Source organism: Dromaius novaehollandiae, chromosome 4 (genome assembly GCF_036370855.1).
Source record: "Dromaius novaehollandiae isolate bDroNov1 chromosome 4, bDroNov1.hap1, whole genome shotgun sequence".
Taxonomy (NCBI): Eukaryota; Metazoa; Chordata; class Aves; order Casuariiformes; family Dromaiidae; genus Dromaius; species Dromaius novaehollandiae.
In genome coordinates, this window is record NC_088101.1 from 58,204,137 (window position 1) to 58,222,349 (window position 18,213).

At 41.7% G+C, this 18,213-nt stretch overlaps 1 long non-coding RNA gene across 1 annotated transcript; it reads left to right on the forward strand.

The window, feature by feature from the left end:
* Positions 1 to 819: 819 nt before the first annotated feature.
* Positions 820 to 4,686, forward strand: LOC135328261 (uncharacterized). Its single transcript, XR_010389066.1, has 2 exons — positions 820 to 3,009; positions 4,487 to 4,686. It is a non-coding gene; the product is annotated as an uncharacterized LOC135328261 (long non-coding RNA).
* Positions 4,687 to 18,213: the final 13,527 nt, after the last annotated feature.

Here is an 18,213-nt window from a genome sequence, read left to right on the forward strand (position 1 = left end):
GCTGCATTTGGTGAAAGGGAAGACAGAGAGAAACTGCTGTGGATGGGAGAGGCAAAAAGCAGAGCCAGTACATCAGAGAAAAGGGCAGAAGGCAAAAGCTAACAAGGGAGGGGGTAGAGAAAAAAATGGGAGTAAAGCATGCTGGCAGGGTGAGCAGAAGTGTGCAAGGATGGAAGGGGAGATTGGACACAGGGGGATAAACAGAGATATTGTAACCATACTGCCCTTCTGAACATGAACTTGAATCTTTTTCTGTTACAGAGATGCAGGAATGGAAGGCAAAACAAGTAAAAACATAAAAACTGAATGACAGACGATAGAGGATTTGCTATGGATCTGAAAAGGTCCCAACCCCACTAGTAAGAGTTAAGGCAGATTCACATCATGGAATTAATTTTCTTCTGTGGTTTGTTTGGATTTTTCTGGATGGAAAATAGGAAATTGCTTTTTTTCAAATACCACATTACTAGAATGTTAAGTGAAGAAATTAGGAAATGACAAGATTAAAAGTTTCTGGGCAGCCTTAATTTGACTCCCTTTATGCACATACATTACAGCTTGGTTTCTACAGCACTTTCTTTTTGCTCCATGGGACCCATTTCCTCTGTTGAAGATGCTGGAAGGTTGTGCTGTGAAGAAGAAAGAGGAGAAAGGGCAGGCTTATAGGGCTATATGTCACCCTAGAGGCTTGGGGACTGAGTCTACAAAGGATTTAAGCCTTGTTCTGCTTAGTACAGCACTGCCCAGCTCTGCCACAGCATTCCTGCAAGACACTAGCCAGGTGGTTTCAGCCAGACTTTCAGCGTGGTCTCTGAGGGATGTTCCTCAGGCTACAGGCCTAGTAAAGTCAACAGAAGCTACACTGGGCATTTTGAGTGTTAGCAAAACAGCAAAAGCTCAGAAAAGGCATTGATTAGGTGTGTGACTGTGGGCAACTCTAATTGCTAACCTTGTCCTTCACCTCTGGGCCTGGATGCTTGTGCCGCCTCAGGGCTCACCTGGAGCCTTGGAGAACATTTCAGCGCCCCGTGCCAGCAGCAGCTGGGGCAGCACCAGGGTGTCTTTCTTTGACAGGATCGCCTGTTCGCCAGTAACCAGCAGTACCAGCCTCCCTGTACATCAGCACTACCCAGTGCCCTGCTCTCAAAACCTTTGGCTCTGCTGCAAGACTGACGGGGCACTTCTGCTTCCTCCTCTCTGGTGACTCACTGCTGCTGCTGAGACGCTACCCCCCACCTTCCCTGCTCTCACCCAGGCTCACCCTGCCTTTTAAGTATACGACAAATTTCGAAACCTCAGACTAGGTTTTTAGGACTAATCACTTTAATATGAGACAGAGATTCCAGGGTTAAATAAAGTGTAAAATGTGGTAACTGTTTCAGACTTAACGAAAAGACCATATCCTTGCCATTCCAGCATCTCTCACCAAGAAGTCTCCAAACACGTCCTGGCTGTGAAGATGAGAAACAGCGTTGCCAGAACCACCCCTCTGCTGTCCTCCCTTCTCCCTGCCCACCCTGCTTGGCTGAATCATTTATCTCTACTAGCCCTTATATTACACTATTTTGTCTTCCTGCTTCTAATTGGCTTACATTGCAAATGTAAACTTAATGACTCAAGCTTTATAATTGCCTTGTGTTAGTATCTTTGTCAAGGATAAGGTGACATAATGCACCTTTTGAAACCTTTATTAAGGTGTGATACAATTTAGCATATGACAGTGAAACATGTTAAATGGACAAACCTTCTGTTAATTGACGAATTCCAGCATGTTCTCAGCTTTCAGGAGAGGTAGTGCATCACCCATGTGGACACAACGCAGATGCAGCGTCAGTGTGTTTCGTCCACACTGCCTATCCTTGTTGTCAGTTTAAAGATTTTGACATCACAGCTGCCACAGTAAACTGAGAGTTGGGATAATTTTCTTAGGAAGAGGTGCTGTAAAGATGTATTCATTAATATTCATTAATAATTTTCCATAAGGAAATTAATAATTTTGTATTCACAGCAGTCTGAAAGATACACAGTAATTAAATGATGGAAAGGTTTGAATGCGTATCTGCCTTTCAAAGAACACTGAATGAGACTTGGGTTTTGTAGAAAAAAATACATGATATCATAAAGACTGTCATGATGCATACTTGCAAGAAGACACGTTAAGACTGCCTGTGGTGCCTTTTTCCATTCCTTTTCTAACCTGTGTTTGATTACACAATTTTACCATTCTTCTGACTTAGAAGTAGCGTAGAAGGGGTGCTAAAACTTTTCTTTCCATGAAAGGAACATTTAGAGAGATTCAGGTGCCTAAATATAAGTGCTGTCTAATGTCATTTCAGAAGTTCTGAGAATCCCATCTGGCTTGCAGCTGCTGCTCCAGCAGGGCAGGAATCCTTCCATAAATCCTGTCTCAGAGCTGCCAACCCGGTTAGACAACTCCAGCAACCACTGTCATCTACAAAGGCATTATCTTTAGGTACCTGAACTTCCCCATTTAAATTACATTTGAGCACTGAAAACAAAGAGTCATCAGATAAACTCAGATATAACTTCACCCAGGATTTCATAGCCACAGTGCAAGATTACTCTGATTTCTCTGCTTCAGTCATTCATGCTTAGTTTCAGGTTTATTGCTTCTCAAGGGTCTCTGGCCAATTTTGGCAAAGTAGCTGACAAATCAGTATTGGCTGTATGCACGTAGTCTGAGGAAATGCTTGTCTGCATTCAAAAACTGGCAGACGTGGCATTCCCGGTCACTTTACTAATCCTCATATAACAGGAGTTTAAAGTTAGAATCATGCAAGTTTCGCTTTTTCTTACTCCATTTCCTGGTTTAATATGCTGGGTTTGGATTTTTTTTTGACAGAAAGTCATTCACGAAGTAGACATTGCTTGCAGTGACAGAGAAGGGAAAAAAGTCTCTGGAGTCTCAAGGCAGGAATAAGAATGTGCAGAAAAGATGAAAAGTCCGCGCTGAGGCTATGCAGGCACCTGCAATGTTATTCCTATCTGGTAAGCCTGGTCTGTGATGCTGCCTTTGACAGGGTGAGCTTTACTGTCCAAAGATGTCTGTGTGAATGCTGCAAGAATACTGCAAGTTCAAAAGCTCACAAGATAGTTATTGTCAGAAGATTTAAGGTCTCCCAATGAATTTCCTGAAGTTTGTATATATTGTGAAATCTCTATTTCAACTTTATTTTCTGGTTGCAAAGGTAACCTTTCAGATGCATTCTTCTACTGACATGTGAGAATTTGCAGATAGAAACTACGCCGAGGCCCTGATCTGCAAAACTATTTTCCTATCTAATTCACTGGCGTTAAGTACCTGGACATCTTTTTGCATTTGGCCCCCAAACCCTGTTTATATTAGCAAATGTTTAGTACAGTTTAGCTAGGGCAGTACATATTTTTTTCTGTGAATCATCTTGTATTCAGAAAAGAGGTTTTGTCTCATTACGGCTTGTATTGGTTTGCCAATCAGAATAAACTGCATTAGCAAAAGGACTGTTTCGATTATAGGCTCATATCTACAGTACAGTTTTCACCACTATAGCTGTGTCAGGTTATGATTTTTTTCATGGTACTATTTGACAGCTATTTGGGCAACACATTGTAAGTGCAGAGTAGACCAAACTGAAGGGTGAATTTTGCTCAGCTTGGTGAAGTGTTAACACCATCGGTAGCAGTAGGCATGAAAGAAGTATCTTCATGGCTGATAGACATGAGAAAGGTGGTAGGACATGCTGAGTTATTCCAGGCGCTTACCTGTAGACACATTCAAGCCACTCTGACCATCACTACCTTGTGAAAATCAGGTTTACTTAAGGTATCTCTATGTAGATTCTCCAACAGAGAAACATCCCACATTTCCAACCACTTTGGAAAATATGGGTCAGGTACATCTTAGAGCAAGAAATGCCACGTCCTGACATTTCACTGATTTAAAAATGCATTCTCTGTAACTGTGTTTGTACCCTCTAAACAACAATGACGCTTCCTCTCCCCCTTGCTCTCGCTGCCTTGTCTGTTTAGATTGTGGAATCCTAGAGCAGGGTCCATCTTTTGTCATATTTTTTTGGGCAATGTAAATCATTGGATCAGTGTAAAGAAGGGAGAAAATCTGTCCATGTAGGAACTGTGATTTCCCTCTGCCTGTCTCAGAAACATACGCATACCCCAGCTCATGTATGCACCAGAGCTGAAAAAGAAAAAAATGCTCCGTTTCTAACTAGTTCCATTAACATTTTTAACCTGCAGTTGCCATGGTAATTATACGCTTAACAAGGTAAGTTATGGTCTGGAAAGTGATGCCTGCAGAGGAGAAAGTAGCAACCCGAAGTCACAGAACAAGATGCCCAAAGACATAGCTGCTAGTTTTAATTCTTTTTTTATTTCTTTATTCTGTGGTATGTTTTTAAATTAGCTTTATAAACTCTCTGTTAAGAATACTAAGCCAGGATAGATCTCTCTCCTTTGCCTGTTGTTCTAGGTCAGAAATTAGGGAAGGACTCGGGAGCGCCTCCGCCCCATTCCTGCCCCAGGCTGTGAGAGGGCGGCAGGAGAAATAGCTCTGCTCTGACCTCTCTTAAGGGAACGCCGATGACTTCCAAGAAACCTCGCTCTGCTGCATGAAATTCAGATTATTCTGAGAAATGATATAAAAAGATAACGTTTTATATCTGTGCATCAGATAGTGTTATTTGTGTATCTGTTATCTGGCATGTTTTCCCCTGTTGCTCTGTATGGGTCTTTCACACAACAAAAAAGGGAGCTGAAAAGAGACTTTGAAGAAAGAAAAACAGCTGTAAAACCTCGTAATTTAACAGTGGGATTGAAAGGATGGTGAGATGCCAAAATACTTAAAATCTCTTCATTTTAACCTCACTAGCTTTCCTGACACAGATCTTTAAATAGCTATAAGCTTTGTGACTGTTTTGTCCGAAGATAAGAGCCCAGATTTGGTGACTGCCTGTAAACATGGGAGAAGCTACGCTGTCCGGTCCCAGCGCAGCTATTTTTGACTTGGTGTAATCACGAGATGTACAAATTCTGACCTCAATATGTACAGTACTTTACCACGTTTTCTTATCACACCTATATATTCTTTCTTTCAAGCCCCAAATTTCCAAGATCACAGGTATGTTTCAATAAGAAAAACTTGAAGCCTGGAGACTCCAGGACATGCCTGACAATATGGCAAAATACGGCCCTTTTAATAGTAAGTGGCCTCAGCTGAAGAGAACCAATGAAAAGAGGCAGACTTATTGCAGGGGCCAAATCTGTCCCCAAAAGATCCTCTTGACTTCAGTAGGAATTCCCCACTGAAGGAGAACTGAAATTTTGCTTTTTTGTCACAGCTCTCTAAGCTTCATTTCTCGTATCATTGTAATTCAGTTTTACCTACACTGTAAGCTCTTAGGAACAAGGATCACGTTATGTCATATGCTTGCACAGCATCCAGCTTGAGGGCTAAAGGCACTATCACTGCAAAAAAAATGTTAGGAAGTTACAAGAAAAGTTTGCTCAAATAGAAATACATATGAAAGGGAAGGGAAGCAGAACAGCCCTTCACCTCTTTCTATGCTAAGGGCAGGGAGATGCAAATTTTACAGTCTCTATATTTGACCTTTAAGAATTAAAAAAACCCCAAGTCTCTTTATTTGACCTTTAAGAATTAAAAAAAAAACCCAAAAACTGAGCTTGTCTGCATGAAGAATAACTGAGCTTGTCTGCATGAAGAATCAACACTGATCCAGGGAAAAACAGCTATTGGAAACTGAGGATTTGACCTTGGCCTGGCATGCAGTGGAGAAATTCGCAACACTAACAGTCATTTGACTCCTGTAACACACCACACTGTGTTCACAAAATTAGCCCAGATAAGAGGACAGTCTACCCTTTCTTATTTCTTCCCTTTAATTCATTCCTTTCATCTTATTTTTTGCAAACCTCTCTAACATTCTTGCCTATTCCACACTAAATGTGCTTCTACCTTTAATGAAATGGAAAAGAGAACTGCAAGACATTGGGGCTGAACTGAAAATGCTGCTTCTATTACACTCATTTAGTCTTCTCATGACTGAATGGAATATTCCTATGGCAATGGACTCTTTAATTTGCATTAATTTCTTCGGTTGCACTGTAATGGCTGATGCGTTGTAGTAGTTCCTGACAAATAGACTTGGAGTAAGCAAATTGGATTTGTAGCAGAAGTAGAACAGAAATCTGAAATCCAAAGGAAAAAAGAAAAAGTCTAAATCCTACTTATGCATCGACAGGATGAACCTGAGTTCAGATCACAATCATTTCTTTGAACAGGCCACTTTTGAAAGAACATAGACACTGAGGAAGAAGATAGGCAACCAGCTGAGAAACGTTTCCAGAATGAAATAGATTTCAGAATCCCAAAGATTTCTTAAGTGGACAATAAAATTCATCTGCCCAACTGGTCTCACATCCGCTGCCCAAGTGCAGAACAAGACAACCATATTTATTGACCTGCTGCTCCTTAACCATCTCAGATGCTTTTCTCAGCCAGTTTACCATATTAATGACATGGAAAATTGAGAGGTAACTGAAATGCACCATATGAAAATGTAAAACAAACAACATGTCCATTGTACTCGCCATTGCAAATATTTCTCTTCAGTTGGTTATTGCAATCAGTTTTGAAAAAGTACCTTTGTAACTGGCATGCTATTTTTCATATGAATAAAGCATAGAACTTAAAACCTCATCAGTCATGCCTCCCAAATCCTACCAAACTGACCTAAAATCATGAAGTTTGTTTAAAATAACACATTTTGGAGTCTTTTTATTTGCCTTTTAGATCTGATATTTTAGGTGCAATTGCTTCATGTTTTACATTTTAAAAAAGCTGGAAATGTTAAAGGATCTTTATTCCAAGAATGTGAATTTTAAGAAATGCATCAAAAATCATGAAACTTGAAATTAAAACATGAGACTTGGCAGCGGTGGTGAACAGTAACTCACTCTTCCAAGCACTTCCTCACCCTTTCAAATAGAAATTGCTAATCATGAGAAAAAAATTCATAAACGCAAATTTGTAAAGCACAGATCAAGCCAGCAACATATAATTAGTTCTTCTCTTTTTTTTTTTCACATTTAAAACCAAATGTAACATGAATGTCACTGATCTATCTCTGCTTTCCCAGCGCTGGTCTGAAAATATAGGTAGAGAACAAGCCTGCCTTAGCACCACAGTGCCCTTGTCTTGTACAAATACCTGTAAGTTCAACAGCAACAGATCGCCGGGCTGTTTGCATACAAATTGATCCAAGCCTATTGACTTCCCTTTCTGTAGTTCCCCTACATGTATTATGCAAAATTCAGCAGGCAGATATTATAATCAGCACAGTAGTCACTGAACAGGCACCTCCAGTTTCCCTGTAGCCTCCCAAGGCCGCATTCTGTTGCCGTGCTGAACCTGGGGTATTTAGCGTTGCTACTACATCAGGTAACTGCCACTGTTATACCTATGTGCTCAGGTGCACGTTCAAATACCCGTGTGTTTATTTTGACCCTTTGCCATCTGCAGCAGAGGAAGAAGTGTGAGCTGCTCTGGAGGAACCCCAAGACAAAGGAGAGCTGTTGAACAACTTTATTTGCTGGCAGGCAGACATCCTCTCATGGCCAGGGCAATTTGGTCTTTCTAGTGCAATTCAGCCTTGCATTAGAAAGACTGAACCGCGCTGAGTAATATCTTTTTCTTGCTCATGTACTCCTAGACTTGCTGGCAATGTACGAACTCAGAATCTACCCATGGCTTTTGTCAAAGAGGTTCATTCAGAGAGCGTAGGCACGGCAATAGCTGAAACTGCAGCACAGTCGCTACTGCAGGATGCGAGCACGGCAAGCATAGTCACACCAGTGACTCCCCAGCCGCACATTGCTTCAGTAGTTTTCCAGAGCAGCCAGGAGAATTGCAGATGGGGGAAAGGAGCGTGCAATGCTCCAAAGGCAGGGCTGATCACTCCAGAAATTCAATTCAATTCCAGAAGTCTCTTCCTTCCTTCTGATACGAAGCACAGATCTCTCTCTTTCTCACTGGCATTGGGAAAACTTGCCCTGGTCAGCTGGGTTCTGGTGCACACGCAGGGCACACATCAGACCTACAGCAAGGGTTTGCTGCTCTCAGAAGTGAAACATCATCCAATGGCTTCCCCTACTGCGTGCATGGATCCGACTGCTCTTTCCTTTATGGATGTACTCTCCAAAGAGGGGAACACTGCTTCCCTCAGTTACTTCTCATGTCTCAGAGATGTTTTTCCTCATCTCCAGCTGAATATACAGCACCTCCACCTTTACGCCATGGAGTCCCCCACTGCCTCTTTCTTTTAAAGTCTCCTTTAATCAACCCAATCTACACCCTTGTTGCCAAGAAAAGAGCAAGAACTGAGCCCTCACCCTACTTTCTGCTTTGAGAAAAGTACTGGGAAATGGTGCCATATTCTGGAATTGAAGGATTTGCCTGGAGGATCCTGGAAGTTATGACTAAATCCTTCAGGATTTCTAGAAACACCTATATTTTTCTTCAAACTGTTTCAAAAGCTGCGTCACCTCAAGACCTGTGCTAGGGATACCTAGTAGCACGGTATTAGTAGGGCTATGCCATGGTCCCACAGTGACGCCATGCCACCGCGCCGCTGGCCAACCCTTCATGGCCAGGACGGTCAGCAGCCCTACCACAGTCCAAACAGGTCAGCCGGGCACCTTAACACATCAGCAGCCACTACTGCATCTCACTTTTCTCATTAACATGAGAATATTACATTCTGTTTACGAATTTCAGTTGATACCCTGTCTCAACACTTTGTTATGCAAAAGCAGAGATCTTAGGAAATGCTATTAAAATAGCAACAAACACACCCTTCATGCTGATTAATACAACTAAGAATTTTTTCCAGTGGTTATTCTCCCATCTAGAGCCCAGTCCAAAACACATGAAAAACTCCATTCAGTTTTAATGGGTACAGGTTAGAGACCTTATCTTTTGAGACAAGCTGAAATATTTGTCTTAAGGTTAGCCACAGTGATCTGAAACTCTGAGCTGGAGAAATCTGTCTGAAAATCTCCTACATTCAGACTTTTTTATCTAGATTTCTGATACTTCCTGGTCTGTTCTGAGCAAAATACCATAAAAACCACTTCTCTTCCCTTTCACTATGCCTTTTCCACTGCTAGTCAAAACCAGGAAGTTTAGAAATGAGAAAATTACAGTGTGGAGACTGTGAAAGGTTAAATTCTTCTGTGTATGTTTTGGTCAAAGGTTCGGACATATTCCCTCCTTACCCTGACTAATTATTTCTTTTTTGGCTATTATTTACAAATTTGCAGAACCTTGTCCTCAACAAAACTTAGAATCAAAAAACTGTCACATTCTTTGATAAAATGATCCTCTAACATCTTCTGCATGAGCAAGTCAACTTTGAACAACTTAAGAGTGTGTGAGCCTTTTTCCAGTCTGGTTTTCACTTGACTGCAGTTGCTACAAAACATTTTAGATTCTGGTGAAGCTTTACATATTTTCTTTTGACTTCTGCAATATTTTGATAGCATAGATGGCAAAATGTTTTAGTATAGATAAATGTGACTGTGGGTTTGTGACTGTACTGAAGATCATGAGTCAATAAGTCTCATGATACCTACAGTAGCTTGTTAGATAAAAGAATATACTGATGCTTATCTCTCCAGAGAGATATAATAGTTAGAAAAGTTTATTAATGCTGACTGTCTCTTAGTTGTTTAAACTTATGACAGATCAGTTTAAAGTTAAATGTATGTCCAGCTGCCAATCTCTGCAAATTCCTTCTTTCTTTCTGCCAAAAAAAGTCCTTTCTGAAATGTCCCATGCTACTATCTCAGCAGACTAAATGCTGTCTGCTAACTTGATCCTAAAGAGGGGCAGAAAAGAAGTGCAAAATCATCTTTTTTAAAAATGTAGCAATATTCCCTTTTGATTCTTACTTTTTAGGGGCAAAATGTTAGCTCTGGAAACCTGCAAAATGGCCAAGTTAAGAACGACAGATGTCTTTTAGTGTTATCTTTTAGCATCTGAGAGTTTGAAGGATGCTGGGAGGTGTAGGTGTGGGGCATTAAGGAACTCTAAGCAGCTTATACTACCTTACGTTAATTTAGGCATGGATGCGATTAGCCATGGGTTGATTAAAGGAGACTTTAAAAAAAAGGAGGCAATGGGGGACTCCATGGAGTAAAGGAGGAGGTGCTGTATATCCGGCTATACTGCAGTTTTATGGGTATTTGAGCAACATCTTGCCATGGCAGAAGGCTTGTGCATTCATAGTCCTGGAATATTGTGTTGAAGTCCTGGACACAGGCACTGGGGCAATTGACACCTTTTAACTTTTGGGAATTGGGGATGAGGGCCTCCTTCGCGCAGCAGGGAGACATCCCAGCTTGGTTTGTGAACCAGCTGCACCTTGGGAGCGACTTTGACTTCCTTGGGGTTTCCTAAATAAAGTGAAGATCTGGGGCTAGGAAGAGAGGCTGCGAAGGCAGCAGGAGATTAGGAGAGAAGAAGGCTGGAGAGGTGGTGGCCTGCAGTTGTGCCACCTTAAAATAACTCACGGAAAATGTACCTCTAAAAAAATGCATGTACAGCAGTTACTCAAATCCCTTCTCTGTAACTGGCTCACAACGGCTGTCAGCTTCCCACAGCCTGGGGATTTGCATACTGCCCAGTTTTTCCACAATAACCATCTATCTAGTTATTATGCAAATCAGATACCCTGAAGCAAAGAGTACACAATTGCTGTTGTGGCGTTACAAACTATTGTTATGACTCAAGAAAAGAGCAGTCTCTGCATAGGGTGAAGATAACCCTGTTGCAGGGTGATGGCAATGTTTCCTGCAAATACTACCAGATGATTCAGAAGAAGGCTGGCTTGCTGTGGAGATAACCGATGTTGATCTGCAGAGCAGGAGCAGGGCCAGTCCGGCTTCCGTTGCACGAAACCGCAAAATTCCCAGGAAATTTGGCAGGAGTGTATTGTGAATCCAGCCATACAAAAGTATATATGGAGGAGGAAAAAACAGGAAACTTTATTTCTTAGCTGACTAGAAAGAAAACTAGCTCATTTTAAATTGAGATCTTTATTAAATTTTATAAACATTTTCTGGAATCTCCTTGTTGTTGGTTTGCTCTTGAAATCAGTGCCACGGTGTTTAAGCTGTTCTATCTCAGCACCATACAAATGCTCAGACCAGAGAGCTGATGGGGATGTGTCACGGTTCTCTTTTTGTAAGTTGTCTTTTCTTAAAGATATACAGTTGAAATGTGTCAAACTAGAGAAATGTGACTGGCAGCTGAGCTGTTGCACATTTTCCAGGAGCTCTTTTCGTGGCTGTCAAAGAGAAATCACCTATGAGCCAGGGAAACGACGCACGGAAGGGAGCTACCAGCAGTCTCAGGAGGAATGTCTTTGGGCTTGAGAGGAGCCGAAGGTGACCTTTCCTCTCTTGCCTTCCTGTGGTTCTGCTTTCCATCTGCAGGCCTCACTTGGGGACACTGAGGAGAGAGAGGAGAGGGCAGGACCTTTTTGTCTTTTGTCCAGAAATGCCAGAGGCATTTTCCTCTTGGAAATCAGACCTCGGTGCATTCCTGAGGAATTTAAAAGCATATCCTCCTTATAAACTCTTCCTATGTGAAACAGCGGTTTTCCATTGCTGACCCCAATAAATTTCCCAGTGGAGGCCCTGATCTCCTGACAAGTCTAGCACACCCAAATGGACAGCTACCTCAGACGCGCTAGCTTCGCCCAGTCACCTCGCAAATACGCTACAGCTCTCTGTGGGTTCACAGACTGGAGCGAAAAGCCGCCAGCACAGTGGAGGCTCCTCGGCACAGAGATGCCATTGGCGTGGGTTTGCCCCGCTTGGCAGATCTGTCTAGGAAAGGCTGCGATTTTGGCCATGTGCATCCGGCCCTGCACTACCCCTCGCTGCCCCGCCGTGCACGACTGGCTCGCGGTGCGGAAACTGGGAAACAGGGATTTTGTACCAATAATTTGCATGGGTTTTGAAGATTTGCTTCCCAGACACTAGATGGAGCTAGGCAATTGAGGTTCATTTTTCGCCTCCTTGCACGCCGTGGCTGTAGGAGCAATGCAAAGGGGCGGCGGGCTTGGTATTGCCGGGGCCGTGTGCTGGAAGCTGGTTAGTGTGTCCCTTAATAAGGTTTACTTTCTTTATTAGCAACAATAGCCTTATAGAGCAAGGCTAGCTTCATCCTGACGTTACATGAAATAGGTCAGTATTTGGATAGACAGATTTATTGTGCAGTTTGTATTTAGACTTAACGGTTAAAATAAATAGTTCTTTTCTTCCCTTGGGAGCTGATGAGCCAGACCCACTTCCAAACAACTGAAGACTTCTGTACTTTTTGACAAACACAGTTCTCCAATTAAGAACAGTAAATAGGATTATACAGGCTGAAAAGGCTCTTTATCACTAGAAAGTTTGTATGTGGGAAGTGGGGTCTCTCTTTAGTGTTCATTGTAATTCTTTTAAAATACAAACTTAATGATTTTGTCACATCCAGAGTTCAGGGTTTTCAAAGGCAAAAGCTGCTTAAAGGCAGCCAGCCTTCTGAGGGAGAGATCTGCGTCTGTATGACTAATTCTGTATAATGTATACAGAATTTATATTTATGTATATATATATATATATAGAGAGAGAGAGAGAGAGAGTAATCAAAGTCTTCAAAATGTAGTCTTTGCTTTAAACCACATGAAGAAGTAAATCCTTTATTTTTCCTTGAGGAGAGTTTCTGTTGTGTGAGGTTGATATATACACATCCCTCTCTCTAAATTAAAGTGGAATAAATCACGGGTCAGAAAAGGCCAAATAATTCAGCAGCATCAGGAACACAGGATGGCAGCTTCCTGCCAGCTGCTCAAAGATACTGCAAACCTAGTGCAGAGGAGTTATAAAATAACCTGTTAATAAGAGAAGTTTGATTCAAAACTCCATCAGTGAGTACCTGGGTAACATCATACAGCATGAGCATTTCTATCCCATATCACATGGCTGCAGATGTTCATATTATGTATATAATTGTCTAATCTCTCTCAAGTCTAGAACATCTGTGACATAAATTATTTATGAGTTGTATAAAGACAAAGCATGGTAATTTAATTAGTTTTGTGATTACAGATTATCAATACCATTGGCTCCCTCTCTTGTCCTTGTAGTATGAAGCAGAATTTACCAGTTTATTTTCTACATTTTTGTTTTCCTCTGCAACCCAGCTTTCTTACCAGGGCAGTTTTCCCTGTAGTCTTATCATTTTTACAACTTCTCTACGCCCCTTCCATTTCTGCTAGGTCTCCTTGAGATGAAGTGGTTGGAATGGAAATATTACTCTAGGTGGTGGGGACACCATCTGTTTCTGTCTTGGTACATTTCCATATTCTCTTCCTGATGGACTTCAGCAGCCATAGCTTTTTTCATTCCAGGTGCATGCAGAATGACGACCTGCACTGCAATACCCAGAGAATGCAGTGATGGCAATATTATAAGACAGATAAATGATGCCTTGGTCTTGCTACAGAAAAGTTTACACCGACGTAGACTGTATTTATGACCTTTTTGTTAGCATCACAAATTTCCATTTTTCAGTAATTCCTTAAAAGCTCAAATAGCATCTGCAATTTTGTCATTTAGCTGCCATTTTGCAAGATTTTTTTTATTCTCCAGTTTTGTTCTTTCTCCGGGGACAGGTATGCCTCTTAGAGCCTGTTATTAGGTGGTTTGGCAACAGCACTCCCTCCTGATTTAGATCCAAATTTGGACTGGCTTCCTCCACTTGTAGGGTGCCTCAGGTCTGCTAGGCATTGCAATGGAGTGGTAATTCCCATCTTCTCCTTACAGCTTGATGCTGAGCAGGCTTGTCTGTTCTCCTGCCTCCGATTTCTCCTCTCACAATATTTTGAATTGTTGGGGACCACCACTCAACTCAAATGATGAGTGGCCACCTCAGAGAAATTAAAAATTCAAAACAGGAAGAATCAATGTGGATAAAAAAATAATCAAAATCCAGTCACTGTCTAATTTTGGTATCTGTGTACTGCTCCTTGCCCTCTCTGCTCTTCGGAGCTAACAGGGAGGGATATGATGAAAGATGCTCTGGTCTAAGCACTTTCATTGCTCATCTCACATGTGGGAATACATAGATTCTCAGCACTGAGCAAAGCATCTGCACATGCTTTAATGGAGATTTCATTCTGCACTTTTACTGTAATTCCCCAACTTGCTTGTAGTTAAAATGTGGCCTCCTTCCTAGATGAAGGTGAAGGGAGCCAGCTAGGGTAGGAGAGTCGAGCTCAGTGTGGAGCACGGCACGTTGCAGCTGCATTTGTTGGAAGTATTCTTTCAACGTCCTGGCTTGATGCCCCTGTTTTCTTGGTGCCCAAGGCAGTTTCACACATTTCCTAGCAATCCATCTGTGAAAGCTAGAAATGGAGCAACAATGCTGAATGCACAAGCATCAGTAAAGCCAGACAGAGGAAGAGCCTTTACTCTCAATGGCTGAGTGCAGTAAGACACTGAGAAAGTCATTCAGTTCAGTTCACACATGCTGCAGAGCAAAAGGATGTTTAGGAAAAAAATCTTTACAACACACTATAAAACACGCATCTGCAAGTAACTTTAATTGCTAATGTACCTCCATGCCAATACAGATGTGTGGAGAATTAATATTTTGAAAGGAAGGTGGAAGAAAAAGGGATGGTTGACTGCAGGACAAGTTTTTGTTTATAGGCATCAAATGGGATTAGAAGACTACAAAGCTGAGTTTTGAAACCAAGAAAAGCCACTTCTACTCTTTTGGAAGGTGAATTTTCAATAAGTATGTCCTCAGTGACCATCAATTAGAACATTTCAATTTTGCTTAAAATCTGTGTGGTAAAATATTTATCATCCTTAGGGACACAGGATTCTGCTATTTTAAATAAATAAAAAAGTGGCATGCTGGTTTAGCACCCAATACTTACTTTTATAGATGAGATAAATCATTGTCATCTATAATTAATTCCCCCAGTGCCTTTTGGTTTTGAGAAGCATGAGCTGCGGAAGAATGGGATGTTTTGTTTAATTTCAAACTACAGCTCAAAGGCTACTCAAGGTACATCTGTCTTTTTACAAATATCAACAACTCATCAAGTACTTGGTATATTGTAGTAAATACATACTAAGGCCAGGTTACTGTATAACACTTTGGTGTTTATATTGGGCTTTCTGCTTTATTGCTGTGTGGAACATGACACAACATTTGAAATCCATTGGCTTCTATTCCCGAAGGGAAAACTTAGCCAGGAGGGGGGTTCTGCATGAGTCACTATGGCTATTACTGTGAGCAGCTTTCTGGTAAATCATGCCTTACGGTGTAACCCTGCAAAGAGGCGCCTTCTGGCGCGACTCGGAAAAGAGATGATACGGAGCCACTGAATCCTTTCTCTTTGCATTTGCCATGTCCTGCTTCAAGGTCCAAAGGAGGTGCCCGGCTCCATTGCCCGCGTTGCCTCACGTTTCAGGGCCTGGTGCCCCTCAAGCTGGGGTGCTGCAAGGACCTGCTGTATCTCCTGCTCAGGGTGCCCGAGGAGAGGGAAACCCCACTGCAGAGCTGCCGGGCACAGGCAGGCCCAGCTGGCTTTCGCTCACACCAAGATCGTGTTAAGCAGACCTCTAAGGGAAGAGCTCACACAGCCAGGCGAAGGGGGAAAACAGCCCCGTCATGAAATTGGGAGCATTTGACCCAAATCTTGAGGCTGGTTTATTGCACTTGAAATTTTTCAGTTGAAATAAGCCTGCTGCAATGCACTTTTAACTCCTGAGCCAAGTGGAACTGCATGCAAAGCACCCCTTGCTGAGGGCACCCACATATTGCCCTTGGTCAGGTCGGCAGCTGAGGGATGCTCAGCGGGTTGAGGAGGGGGTTGAAGAAGTGTCTACATTTTGTACAGAAAATATACAGTTATGTATCTTGCATGTAGAGAGCCAGACTCCCACTTTGGCTGCTGACAGCCTGAATAGACCTTGCTTATTTTAGCGTAGCTCAGCAAAGAGTCTCACTGGGAATGAGACTGAGCTGTATAACTAACTCATCTATATCATGTGGAAAATACTGCCCTTGTTGATACAAGGCTCATGCTCCATAAAAAACATGATGTTTCCATAAGGCAGAAAAGTTGAAGCCTGTAAGCCCATGGACACTGGAGGGTACCAAACCTCTCACTCTTGTTACTTTTCCAAATCTGAACATCGTTAACACAAAGGCACATCAGCAGATGATATTGTCAGGACAAACACTCAAAATTCACGAAGATCTACTTCATCTGTTCTAATTAAGCTGAAAGCCCATCTACAATGGCCTTTTTTAATACAGCTACAAGCTATGTGCTTAAAAAGTGTTGCAGTTCAGTACGATTCTGGCCCCTTTATGGACAAGAGCTCTTATGCAGTGTCCAGTGTGAAAATGTGACCGAGATTTTGGAGCCGTAAGTAAGAAGTGGTGTTAATATTGGTGTGTAGAAGGCATTTTATTGTTGCTGCAAATTGAAGGGCCTTGGTTAGATATTTTCTACTTGACCATGAAGATCCAGGAATGAGCAGAACATTCAAGTTTATTAACTCCAGTGAACCCTGAAATGAGAACATATTACCTAGTTTACTGCCTCCTTCTTTCCCTTATAGCTCTTTCCCTCTCTTTCTGAATTTACCTTTTCTTCCCCAATTCACCCTTTCAGGTTTTCCTTATTTAAGCAATTCCATTGTGGCAGTAATTAAACTGCTCTTGACAAGGATACTTCCTTACCAGTGTGGCCTGATTGACTGTAAATCAGGCTGCCTTCAGATTTTTATACGTGCTGTGATAGGCTCTGTTTGAGCAGAAGCTATAACATCATTAACTTTACAATGTGGAGTTCCTGAAATATCCATTTGTTTTGCTCTCCCAGGTCAAAAATTCCTTACACTCTGGAGACAGGGGAGAAGGGAGGAACTCCTGTTTTATCGTTTACATTTTTGATGGGCTAGAAAAGCCCTAGGGGTTTATTATAGTTGCAATGCATTTAGGATTTCACAGAATTATGGTTAATGCTACAAAGGAAAAAGGTGATTTAAATTAGAGCTGTATGATTGCATTTTTTTATATATTTCAGGCTAGCAGTGTGTGCAGGTACACGTTCCCAATCAGAACTGCTAATATTAAAACACTTTAAATTCAAATGAACTTGACCGTGAATAGGAACACCGGGCTATACAGTATCACACAGATTCCCTGAGCCTGTAAATGTTTTCCCCTTCTTAAGCAAGTTTCTCAGTGTGATTGTTTCTGGCTATCATCATAGACAAATTTGCCAACGAAGTCAGAGCAGAATGCCAAACTAACAGTTAACACTATCATTAACTTGAGCATTTGCTGTGATTTCTTCGCTGACAAACATGTTTGTTAGAACACATACCGGGTGGAGACTTCTTAGAAGTGAAGCAAGAACAAGGAAATTAAGACAGTTTGCTTGACATGCAAATTATCATCTCCGCTCTAACCAGCTTCCGAAAAAGATATACTCTATAAAAACGACACATGCAAGAGAATATGCCATGGTCTCGTTTTATATTCAGGCAACTGCTGTTCCATTTTTTCACAGTATTTAAGGTAAAAATCTTCCTTTCCTAAGTATATTATTCTGGATTCTCTTTAAACACAGTGGCTTTTCTCTTCATGGCTGCAACTTGCCATCTAATTCACCTTTCTTCTCCCACGCTTTAAACTGAATCTGCAGGGCATACTTCTTGTGGTACTGTAATCTGGCATCAGGGAAACGCTGGAGCCAGTCTGAAGAAAACAGATTCTGAAGCTGGCAGTCATTAAATAGGGAGAAGGGTATTTTCTGAAAACAAAGGTCTAGAAGTTTGAGACTTATATAAAGATACAGAAACAAGTCTTTTAAGCAATGCCCAGCACATATGCATGCTCATAGCAGTAACATCTTCTCTTGGGTTTTGCAACGATGAAGACCTGGACCAAGTGCCACCAGGGCTGACGCAGGTACTCCCACTAAACGAAAATCCACACAAACTGAAACTTAAGCAGCCAGGACTATTCACGGTTAATGAAAGTCTGGTTAAATTTGTTTGAAAAATATTTGTTTTGGGCTAAACTCTGTGCTACTCAAA